The following is a 12168-nucleotide window of genomic DNA, read 5'->3' on the forward strand; positions in this document are numbered from 1 at the left end:
AATAAAGAATTTTCTGGCCAGAGATTCCTAGGGTACCCCACACCTACCGATAGGTTCGCACAGACAGCAATGTATTCCACACGGATTTCGTTGAAAGAATGACCTAGATGATTCTTTTGGCGGCTGCATTTCAGCTCCGCCACTGAAATTCCATAGTGTACACTATGCAGTGGAATTCCACTGACAGCATCAGAGTTCTGTGGCACCAGAATTTCTGAGTGTATATCAAACACTGAGGAGGAAAAAATGAAAAAGCAAAACTGTTAATTGGCTGCAACCTCAAAGCCAAAATAGGCTATGTCCTTAAGGGGTTAAGCAGTGTTATGGCTTTTAGAAAGTGAGGAGAAAAAAAAAAAGGAAAATGTAAAAATAAGTTTGGCTATGTCCTTAAAGGGATACTCCACTGGAAAACATTTTATTTTTAAATCAACTTGTGCCAGAAAGTTAAACAGATTAGTAAATTGCTTCTATTTAAAAATCTTAATCCTTCCAGTACTTAGCTTCTGTATGTTCCAGAGGAAGATATTTTTTTTTTTAATTCCTTTTCTGTCTGACCACAGTGCTCTCTGCTGACACCTCTGTCCATTTTAGGAACTGTCCAAATCCCCATAGCAAACCTATCCTGCTCCGGACAGTTCCTAAAATGGACAGAGGTGTCAGCAGAGAGCACTGTGGTCAGACAGAAAGGAAATACAAAAAGAAAAGAACTTCATGTGGAGCATATAGCAGCTGATAAGTACTGAAAGGATTGAGATTTTTAAATAGAAGGAAAATAGAAGTAATTTACAAATCTTGATAGAAGAAATGAAGAAAAAGTCGGCAACTCACCAGCGCTGGTTCATGTGAGGTTTTCCTTTATTGTGGCATACTCACAAGCAATTGCAGGGGAGAGACAGACAAGTGGGGGGGGGGGGTACAGGTGGGCAACGGAACCGTTTCACACGATGGTCGTGCTTCTTCGGGCCTCAGTTGCAGAGTGGAACATAAGGTCGTTAAATGCAGGTAAGTAACTCTGTTCAACCTATTCACAATCACTACGTATATCGTGATGTCATAAAGGGGCGGTAACCATACAAGTTATTGACCGGTCTTAATAAGACTAATTAAAAGACATAAAAAAGTGCAAAAATTAAAAACAAGGGGCCAAATCGACCTTATCATTAAGGCCCAAAGGTCCACAAGCGTTCGTTTTTTAATATCCAATAGGTCTCTCTTTGTAAGATAAACCTATCTAAGGAGATACCTGGTTTGGGCTCCACCTTTTCCAGGCCTGCGAATGTCAATACGTCAGGGTTTGCTCCATGGGCTTCAACGACATGACTGATCAGACGTGGGGCTCCCTTACGGGTACGTAATGAATACATATGTTCTCTGACACGGTTAAACAACTGTCTGATAGTTTTGCCGATATAAAAATATCCACACGGGCAAAATATGAAGTATACGACAAACTTAGATCTACAGGTAATAAGTGAACTCACTGTGTGCATATAACCACCTAGACGCATATATTTCTGTTTTGTATTGTACTTGCAGAAATTACAGCTATTGCATGGGTAGTTCCCTATTGGGGCTGCACTCTTTAACCACGACTCGTTTTTCTTTTCATTCTTCTTCCTTTTTTTAACCCCTTAACGACGCAGGAAGTATATTTACTTCCTGCGCCGGCTCCCGCAATATGAAGCGGGGTCACACTGCGACCCTGCATCACATCGAGTCGGTCCCAGCGCTCATCAACGGCCGGGACCCGCGGCTAATACCACACATCACCGATCGCGGCAATGTGCGGTATTAACCCTTTAGAAGCGGCGGTCAAAGCTGACCGCCGCTTCTAAAGTGAAAGTGAAACTATCCCGGCTAGTCAGTCGGGCTGTTCGGGACCAACGCGGTGAATTCGCGGCGTCCTGAACAGCTTACAGGACACCGGGAGGGCCCTTACCTGCCTCATCGGTGTCCGATTGACGAATGACTGCTCCGTGCCTGAGATCCAGGCAGGAGCAGTCAAGCGCCGATAACACTGATCACAGGCGTGTTAATACACGCCAGTGATCTGTGTAAGAGATCAGTGTGTGCAGTGTTATAGGTCCCTATGGGACCTATAACACTGCAAAAAAAAAAAGTTTAAAAAAAAGTGTTAATAACGGTCATTTAACCCCTTCCCTAATAAAAGTTTGAATCACCCCCCTTTCCCATAAAAAAAAATAAAACAGTGTAAATAAAAATAAACATACGTGGTATTGCCGCGTGCGTAAATGTCCGAACTATAAAAATATATTGTTAATTAAACCGCACGGTCAATGGCGTACACGTAAAAAAATTTAAAAGTCCAAAAAAGCATATTTTGGTCACGTGTTATACCATTAAAAAATGAATAAAAAGTGATCAAAAAGTCAGATCAAAACAAAAATCAAACAGACTTCAGATCACGGCACAAAAAATGAGTCCTCATACCGCCCTGTATGTGGAAAAATAAAAAAGTTATAGGGGTCAGAAGATGACATTTTTAAACGTATACATTTTCCTGCATGTAGTTATGATTTTTTCCAGAAGTATGACAAAATCAAACCTATATAAGTAGGGTATCATTTTAACCGTATGGACCTACAGAATAATGATAAGGTGTCATTTTTACCGAAATATGCACTGCGTAGAAACGGAAGCACCCAAAAGTTACAAAATGGCGTTTTTTCTTCGATTTTGTCGCACAATGATTTTTTTTCCGTTTCGCCGTGAATTTTTGTGTAAAATGACTAATGTCACTGCAAAGTAGAATTGGTGACGCAAAAAATTTGCCATAATATGGATTTTTAGGTGGAAATTTGAAAGGGTTATGATTTTTAAAAGGTAAGGAGGAAAAAACAAAAGTGCAAAAACAGAAAAACCCTGAGTCCTTAAGGGGTTAATATATCTCCTAATGTCCCATTCTTTTTGTAAGTGATCAAGGGCTTCCTTATTGCGACTTTATTTAGTGTCTCATCATTCTCTATAATGAACCAGTTACGTCTGACTGCTTGGTTAATAATATTATTTACAGGAGAATTTATAAATACAAATCGTTTCTCATCATCAGAGATTAAAGTTTTGATTTGACGGTTTTTGTATTTAACTAGATCTTCTCTCTTGCACCTATCCGCTCTTTGTCTTGCTGTAAGTATGAGTTCTTCTGGATACTGTCTTTCACATAACCTACTCTGCAGTTCGTCCGCTTGTAGCCTGTATGTCTCATCTGACATATTATTTCTTCTCAAGCGGACGAACTGTCCATAAGGAATTCCTTTTTTAACAGTTTCGGGGTGCGAGCTGGCATAATGAAGGAGGGTATTTTTAGCAACTGCTTTACGGTATCCCTCGCTAGTTATACGATCTTGCTCGATAAATAATCTAATATCGAGAAACTCGATTGATTCGCCTCCATACTGGTATGTAAATGACATATTGGTGGTGTTGGCACTATTAAAATAACTAACAAATTCAGAAAACTGGGCTTCTGTGCCCGACCACACCACCAATATGTCATCAACAAAACGGGAGTAAGACTTAATAAATTTCAAAAAGGGGTTAGTACTTGTATACAAGGTTTTTTTCCCAACACGGCTAGGAATAGATTAGCGTACGTACAGGACACCGGTGTCCCCATCGGGGTCCCGGTGTCCTGTCTGTACCATTGTTCTCCATATTTGAAAGTGCTATTAGTTAAAATAAACCTTAAAGCATCACAAACAAAATCAGTAAAGGCAGCAGACTTATTAATGCTCTCGAGATATTCCCGGACAGCCTCCACACCCGCATTATGTGGAATGCGGGTGTAGAGACTGACCACATCTATAGAGCATAGACTCCAGCCTGGTTCCCAGCTAAGTTGTTCTACTAGCTGGAGGAGATGTCGAGAGTCCTTGATGTAAGCAGGGATAGACATGAGAAGGGGACGGAGCAACCAATCTGTATAGCGGGACAGATGTTCAGTGACTGAGCCCATCCCTGAGACTATAGGTCTCCCGGGGGGTGGGCTCAGTCCCTTATGGACTTTTGGGAGATGGTACCACTTTGCTGGTATGGGATTTTCAGGGATTCATTTTTCACCGTTTTTTTTTTAGACAGTACTCCTATTGAAACTTTATTGAATTTCGAGTTTCTCGATATTAGATTATTTATCGAGCAAGATCGTATAACTAGCGAGGGATACCGTAAAGCAGTTGCTAAAAATACCCTCCTTCATTATGCCAGCTCGCACCCCGAAACTGTTAAAAAAGGAATTCCTTATGGACAGTTCGTCCGCTTGAGAAGAAATAATATGTCAGATGAGACATACAGGCTACAAGCGGACGAACTGCAGAGTAGGTTATGTGAAAGACAGTATCCAGAAGAACTCATACTTACAGCAAGACAAAGAGCGGATAGGTGCAAGAGAGAAGATCTAGTTAAATACAAAAACCGTAAAATCAAAACTTTAATCTCTGATGATGAGAAACGATTTGTATTTATAAATTCTCCTGTAAATAATATTATTAACCAAGCAGTCAGACGTAACTGGTTCATTATAGAGAATGATGAGACACTAAATAAAGTCGCAATGAGGAAGCCCTTGATCACTTACAAAAAGAATGTGACATTAGGAGATATATTAAAAAGGAAGGAGAATGAAAAGAAAAACGAGTCATGGTTAAAGAGTGCAGCCCCAATAGGGAACTACCCATGCAATAACTATAATTTCTGCAAGTACAATACAAAACAGAAATATATGCGTCTAGGTGGTTATATGCACACAGTGAGTTCACTTATTACCTGTAGATCTAAGTTCGTCGTATACGTCATATTTTGCCCGTGTGGATATTTTTATATCGGCAAAACTATCAGACAGTTGTTTAACCGTGTCAGAGAACACATGTATTCATTACGTACCCGTAAGGGAGCCCCACGTCTGATCAGTCATGTCGTTGAAGCCCACGGAGCAAACCCTGACGTATTGACATTCGCAGGCCTGGAGAAGGTGGAGCCCAAACCAGGTATCTCCTTAGATAGGTTTCTCTTACAAAAAGAGACCTATTGGATATTAAAAACAGACGCTTGTGGACCTTTGGGCCTTAATGATAAGGTCGATTTGGCCCCTTGTTTTACATTTTTGCACTTTTTTTTGTCTTTTAATTAGTCTTATTAAGGCCGGTCAGTACCTTGTATGGTTACCACCCCTTTATGACATCACGATATACGTAGTCATTGTGGATAGGTTGAACAGAGTTACTTACCTGTATTTAACGACCTTATGATCCACTCTGCAACTGAGGCCCGAAGAAGCACGACCATCGTGTGAAACGGTTCCGTTGCCCACCTGTACCCCCCCCCCCACTTGTCTGTCTCTCCCCTGCAATTGCTTGCGAGTATGCCACAATAAAGGAAAACCTCACATGAACCAGCGCTGGTGAGTTGCCGACTTTTTCTTCATTTCTTCTATCAAGATTATCTTACTGCATATATAGTCAGAGCACTACCTGAGTTCTATCCGCAGAAACCGTGACCCCTTACCTCAACCAGTTGCCCAAGCACAGACTTAGCAGTGCCGAGTTTGCCTTCTTCTTTGGTTTAATTTACAAATCTGTTTAACTTTCTGGTACCAGGTGATTAAAAAAAATGTTTTCCAGGGGAGTACCCCTTTAAGGAGTTAAGTATACTGATTTTCAAACAAAAAGTTTCAATTTAAAAAAACCTACAAAATAAAGATAATCTGTAAATTTTATAAAAACGTGCACTGCGTAGAAAGGTAAGCCCCCAAAATCGTTTCTTTTTTTTCTTTTCTTTTTGTTCCACAAATTTTTTGTTTCACCGTAGATTTGGTGGCAAAATTTAGTGATGTAATTACAAAGTAAAATTGGTGGTGCAAAAAACAAGCCCCATGTGGGTCTGTATGTAGAAATTTGAAAGCGTTATCATTAGAAAGGGAGGAGAAAAAAGTGGTCAGACTCCCTGCAATCAGCTACTTATCCCATCTCCTGTGGAAAAGTGAATCTTCTAAGGAGATAGTCACTGAAAAAGCGTTGACTAAAACTACGCCGAAAATTATTTATCCCAACTGCCCATCTACCATATTGGACACGTGACCAGGCCGTGGTATGAGAGGCCTCCTCAGCCGCTTCCCTGTGTTTCTCCTCAGAGAGAGTACTCCTTTGAGGAATGTGTTGTTTTTCTTCGATAAGTTGATTTTCAACAGAGTACTCCTTTAAAGAGTTAGCCACTGAAAAAGCGTTGACTAATACTACGCTGAAAATGATTTATCCGACTGCCCATCTACCATTTTGGACACATGACCAGTCCGTGGTATGAGTGACCTCTTCAGCAGCTTCCTTCGCTGTGATTCTCCTCAGAGAGAGTACTCCTTTAAGGAATGTGTTGTTTTTCTTCGATAAGTTGATTTTCACCAGAGTACTCCTTTAAGGAGTTAGTCACTGACAAAGTGTCGACTAAAGCTATGCCGAAAATGATTTATCCCAACTGCCCATCTATCATATTGGACAGATGACCAGGCCGTGGTATGATTCTCCTCGGAGAGAGCACTCCTTTAAGAAAAGTGTTGTTTTCTTCGATAAATTGATTTTCACCAGAGTACTCCTTTAAGGAGTTAGTCACCGAAAAAGTGTCGACTAAAGCTACGCTGAAAATGATTTATCCGACTGCTCATCTACCATACTGGACACATGACCAGTCCGTGGTATGAGACCTCTTCAGCCACTTCCTTCCCTGTGATTCTCTTCAGAGAGAGTACTCCTTTAAGGAATATGTTTTTCTTCGATAAGTTGATTTTCACCAGTGTACTCCTTTATAGTTAGCCACTGAAAAAGCGACGACTTATACTACGCCGAAAATGATTTATCCGACTGCCCGTCTACCATATTGGACAGGTGACCAGGCCGTGGTAGTGGAGGCCTCCTCAGCCGCTTCCTTCCCTGTGATTCTCCTCAGAGAGAGTACTCATTAAAGGAATGTGTTGTTTTTCTTCGATAAGTTGATTTTCAAGAGTACTCCTTTAAAGAGTTAGCAACTGAAAAAGCGACGACTTATACTACGCCGAAAATGATTTATCCGACTGCCCGTCTACCATATTGGACACGTGACCAGGCCATGGTATGAGAGACCTCCTCAGCCATTTCCTTCCCTGTGATTCTCCTCAGAGAGAGTACTCCTTTAAGAAGTGTTGTTTTTCTTTGATAAGTTGATTTTCGCCAGAATACTCCTCTTTAGTCACTGAAAAAGTGTTTACTAAAGCTATGCCGAAAATACTTTATCCCGACTGCCCGTCTACCATATTGGACATGTGACCAAGCCGTGGTATGAGAGGCCTCCTCAGCCGCTTCCTTCCCTGTGATTCTCCTCAGAGAGAGTACTCCTTTAAGAAAAGTGTTATTTTTCTTTGATAAGTTGATTTTCGACAGAGTACTCCTTTAAAGAGTTAGCCACTGAAAAAGCGACGACTTATACTACGCCGAAAATGAGTTATTCCGACTGCGCATCTACCATATTGAATCTTGTATAGAGGAAAAAACAGACAGAGGTGCACACCTAAGTGCCGTAAGTATGATGAAACTAGGAAAAACAGATTGCGTGAGTGCGTGCTCACCTTGTGATGTTGCACTTAGAGTGCAACATCTAATATCGCTTATCGCCCTGTATAATGGCCAAATAGCCGGGGTGCAGCCAGAAGCCCTCCCGTCCGAAAGTAACCTTTGGTCGGTGTGGAGGTAGATGCAGGACATCCGCAGGATTTGCGGGCTGAGAGAAAGAAAGGCTTCACACAGCGCTTCACCCGGGATCTTGTAGTAGAAGGAGAAACCCCAGTCTACAGACATGAAGGCAGACTTGGTAGATATGGAAATAAATAAAAGTTATTTATTCTAGATACAGCGCTAGGACTACGCGTACCACCCCTCAAAACGCGTAGTCCTAGCGCTGTATCTAGAATAAAGAACTTTTATTTATTTCCATATCTACCAAGTCTGCCTTCGTGTCTGTAGACTGGGGTTTCTCCTTCTACTAGAAGATCGTCTACCATATTGGACATGTGACCAAGCTGTGGTATGAGGCCTCCTCAGCCGCTTCCTTCCCTGTGATTCTCCTCAGAGAGAGTACTCCTTTAAGAAAAAGTGTTGTTTTTCTTTGATAAGTTGATTTTTGACAGAGTACTCCTTTAAAGAGTTAGCCACTGAAAAAGCATTGACTCATACTACGCCGAAAATGATTTATCTGACTGCCCGTCTACCATATTGGATTCGTGACCAGGCTGTGGTAGTGGAGGCCTCCTCAGCCGCTTTCTTCCCTGTGATTCTCCTCAGAGAGAGTATTCCTTTAAGGAGTCACTGAAAAAGTGTCGACTAAAGCTATGCCAAATCATCCCGTTTGCCGTCTACCATATTGGACACGTGACCAAGCCGTGGTATGAGAGGCCTCCTCAGCCGCTTCCTTCCCTGTGATTCTCCTCAGAGAGTACTCCTTTAAGAAAAGTGTTGTTTTTCTTTGATAAGTTGATTTTCGACAGAGTACTCCTTTAAAGAGTTAGCCACTGAAAAAGCGACAACTTATACTACGCCGAAAATTATTTATCCCGACTGCCCTTCTACCATATTGGACACGTGACCAGGCTGTGGTAGTGGAGGCCTCCTCAGCCGCTTTCTTCCCTGTGATTCTCCTTAGAGAGAGTACTCCTTTAAGGAGTTAGTCACCGAAAAAGTGTCGACTAAAGCTATGCCGAAAATTATTTATCCCGACTGCCTGTCTACCATATTGGACACGTGACCAGGCCGTGGTATGAGAGGCCTCCTCAGCCACTTCCTTCCCTGTGATTCTCCTCAGAGAGAGCACTCCTTTATGAAAAGTATTGTTTTTCTTTGATAAGTTGATTTTCAACAGAGTACTCCTTTAAAGAGTTAGCCACTGAAAAAGCGTCGACTCATACTACGCCGAAAATGATTTATCCGACTGCCCGTCTACCCGTGACCAGGCTGTGGTAGTGGAGGCCTCCTCAGCCGCTTCCTTCCCTGTGATTCTCCTCAGAGATGTGACAGGATCAGGGATGGTAATGGGGAACAGGTTTCTTTCCAGTCAGGGGACGCGCGTGTGGCGGGAAGAGCGAACTCGCCTCCGCGCGCCTCAGCTCCCCTACGTCAGCGTGCGCGCCCCCGGCTCCTCCCTCTCTGACCCTCCCCTCACCACAGTGACGCAGAGACGCCAGAGCGCGCACGGCGTTGCTGCTCACTCTCTGCCTCACTCACACAGCGCACTCGCCAACAGGAGCTCGCCGGGGCATGGCTGCCGGCCCGCAGCGTTCGCTTTGTTTTCGTCTCCGTCTCCCTTCTCCGCCGCCGCCGGAGCTGAAAGCTTGATGGGTGGCGCTGGAGCGGAGGAAGACGACGGCCCGGCCGCACTATCCCGGGAGGAGAGCCGGCTTGTTTTCAGGGAGAGGTGAGTGAGACGGGAGCCGAGGGGGGTCATCATCATGCTGGGAGGAAACTTCGCAGGCGAGCGCTGGTGGAGGCCGCGGAGTGTGGAGGCCGGAGAGCCCCGTCCTGTAGTGCCTGCTGCCCCCGGGGCCTACCTACCCTCTGCCGGGGCTCATCCACAGACCTGTTTATATATTTATTTCTTTGCCCCCAGGTCACATGATGTGACTTGTATGTGTACGATTAGTGCTGCTAAACGTAACCATAACATTTTGCGCCTACTCTACGTAAATCTTTGCTTTATTGTCGTTGGCGTGCGGAAAAAAATAAAGCATTTTCGTAGCAAATTTTTTATATGTTCGTGGTGTTTTAATTTTTTTTAATTAATTTTTTTTCCGTAAAATTCTCTCCAATGTGGTAAAAGCGCGGTACGATACGGAGATACGTGCGCCGAACGATGACGGTAAGATATATAAGGCAATGGTCTCCAAACTGTGGATCTCCTTGCGAAACTACAACCCCCAGCATGCCCGGATAGACATTGGAGGAAATTTAGGAGCCCCCCCAAACACTAGATCAGTGTTTTCCAAAGAAGGCTGCCCCCAGCTGTTGCAAAACTACAACTTCCAGCATGACCGGACAGCCAACGGCTGTCCGGTCATGCTGGGAGTTGTAGTTTTGCAACAGCTGGGGGTCCGCGTTTTGCAGACAGTTGCTACGGAGATATGTGCGCCACATATAGCGTCTTAGAGATCAACCGATGATTGATTGAACATTAAGGCAATGTTCTCCAAACCATGGACCTCCTTGTGAAACTACATCCCCCATCATGCTCGGATAGCCATTAAAGGAAATTTAGGATCCCCCAAACACTAGATCAGTGTGTCCCAAAGAAGGGTGCCCCCAGCTGTTGCAAAACTCATCGACTTTCCGAGCATGCCGGGAGTTGTAGTTTTGCAACAGCCGCAGTTCTGCGGTTTGCAGATGTCCGCTTTAAGCCTCTGTAGCAAAACTACAATTCCTGTCAGATGCTACCTGCTGCATGATGGTGGTAGTAGTTACGCAACAGCTGGAGTTGTCAGGGCATACTGGAAGTTGTAGTTTTGCAACAGGAGAGCCAAAGGTTGGAGAACACTGGTCTAGGCAGGCCTAGGACTTCATGGGCCTTGTAGTTCTGTAACAGCCGGATAGCTGCCAAGGGGATGGAAACACTGTGGTTGTTGTGTGCATGATGGGACTTGTAGTCTTGTGACAGCTGGAGAGACACAGGTTGGCGTACACTGCTGGTGTCGTCCTGCTGGGAGTTGTAGTTTTGTAACAGCAGGAGAGCTGAAAACTGTCCTGGGGCTTGATGGGTGTTGTAGTTCTGGAACTACAGGTTAGGAACCATTGTGGTTTTGAGTGTATGATGGGAGTTGTAGTTATGCAACAGCTGGAGACCCACCCGAATTGGGCAACACTGTGGCTGTCAGGTTCTGCTGGGAGTTGTGAAAACTTTATCGTAAACTGCAACGTAAATCTCGCGCCTACGTAAATTTTTAGCTTTATTATTGTGCTTACAAATTCCGCAAAAATAAATATATATATTTTGCGCAACTGTCGTTTCCATAACAACTTTTGTAAACGTTTGTCCTGTTTTCGGAAATTCTCTCAGATGTGGCAAAAGCGCGGTACGGCATGGAGATACGTGCTCCAGATTGTTTTGTAGATGTCAACTGATGACTGTCTAGGGCTTCGTGGACGTTGCGGAGAGCTGCCGGTTTCGGAAACGCTGTGGTTGTGAGTGCATGATGGGAGTTGTAGCTGGAGAGACACATGTTGGGTAACACTGCGGGTGTCGGGGCATGCTGGAAGTTGTAGTTTTGCAACAGCCAGAGAGCCTCGCGTTGACAAACACAGCATTATGGCAGTGGTCTCCAAACTGTGTACCTCCAGCTGTTGCAAGTGACTTCCAGCAGCAGCTGTCAGGGCATGCTGGGAGTTGTAGTTTTGCAACAGCCGTAGGTCCACATTTTGGAGACCACTGTTTAGGGTTATTCTATCAGGATTTAAAATCCAGATTAAAAAATAAATAAAATTGATTTCTTTTTTAAATAAGAAATTCTGCAGCCTTGTGAAATCTGTCACCAGTGTCACGTGCACTAACCTGTCAGTACTGACAGTTCAGGTGACACTGACAACAGTACTTACCTTGTCCCGAGATTTAGCAAAACACAGGTTGCCATGAGTAACTATCAGATCCCTTTTTATTTTATTTATTTTTAAGCCTCTGGAAGGTGAAGAAACAATCTTGTTGCTACGGGCAACTGCTCCACTCTTCCTCTACACAGATTTTGCTATATCTCGCCCCATTATGTCTAGAAGTGCCCAAAAGAAACCTCATTCTAGTATTAACTCTTGACGCTACCCAACTGCGGCTCTACCAAACCATCGTGAACAATCCCTTTAACCCCCTTAAGGACTCAGGGTTTTTCAGTTTTTGCACTTTCGTTTTTTCCTCCTTACCTTTTAAAAATCATAACCCTTTATATTTTCCACCTAAAAATCCGTATTATGGCTTATTTTTTTGCGTCACCAATTCTACTTTGCAGTGACATTAGTCATTTTACCCAAAAATTCACGGCGAAACGGAAAAAATCGTGCGACAAAAGAAAAAACGCCATTTTGTAACTTTTGGGGGCTTCCGTTTCTACGCAGTGCATATTTCGGTAAAAATGATGGTCCATACAGTTAAAATGATACCCTA

General features: G+C 43.5%; 1 protein-coding gene across 1 annotated transcript in view; it reads left to right on the plus strand.

Annotated features, from left to right (window-relative positions):
- Nucleotides 1-9196: 9196 nt before the first annotated feature.
- Nucleotides 9197-12168, plus strand: part of AXIN1 (axin 1) — a 52511-nt gene continuing 49539 nt past the window's right edge. Inside the window, exon 1 of the mRNA XM_056536686.1 lies at nt 9197-9444. The gene's annotated coding sequence lies outside the window, so the exon portion shown is untranslated. The remainder of the gene's footprint in view (nt 9445-12168) is intronic.

Source organism: Hyla sarda, chromosome 8 (assembly GCF_029499605.1).
Source record: "Hyla sarda isolate aHylSar1 chromosome 8, aHylSar1.hap1, whole genome shotgun sequence".
NCBI classification, from domain to species: Eukaryota; Metazoa; Chordata; class Amphibia; order Anura; family Hylidae; genus Hyla; species Hyla sarda.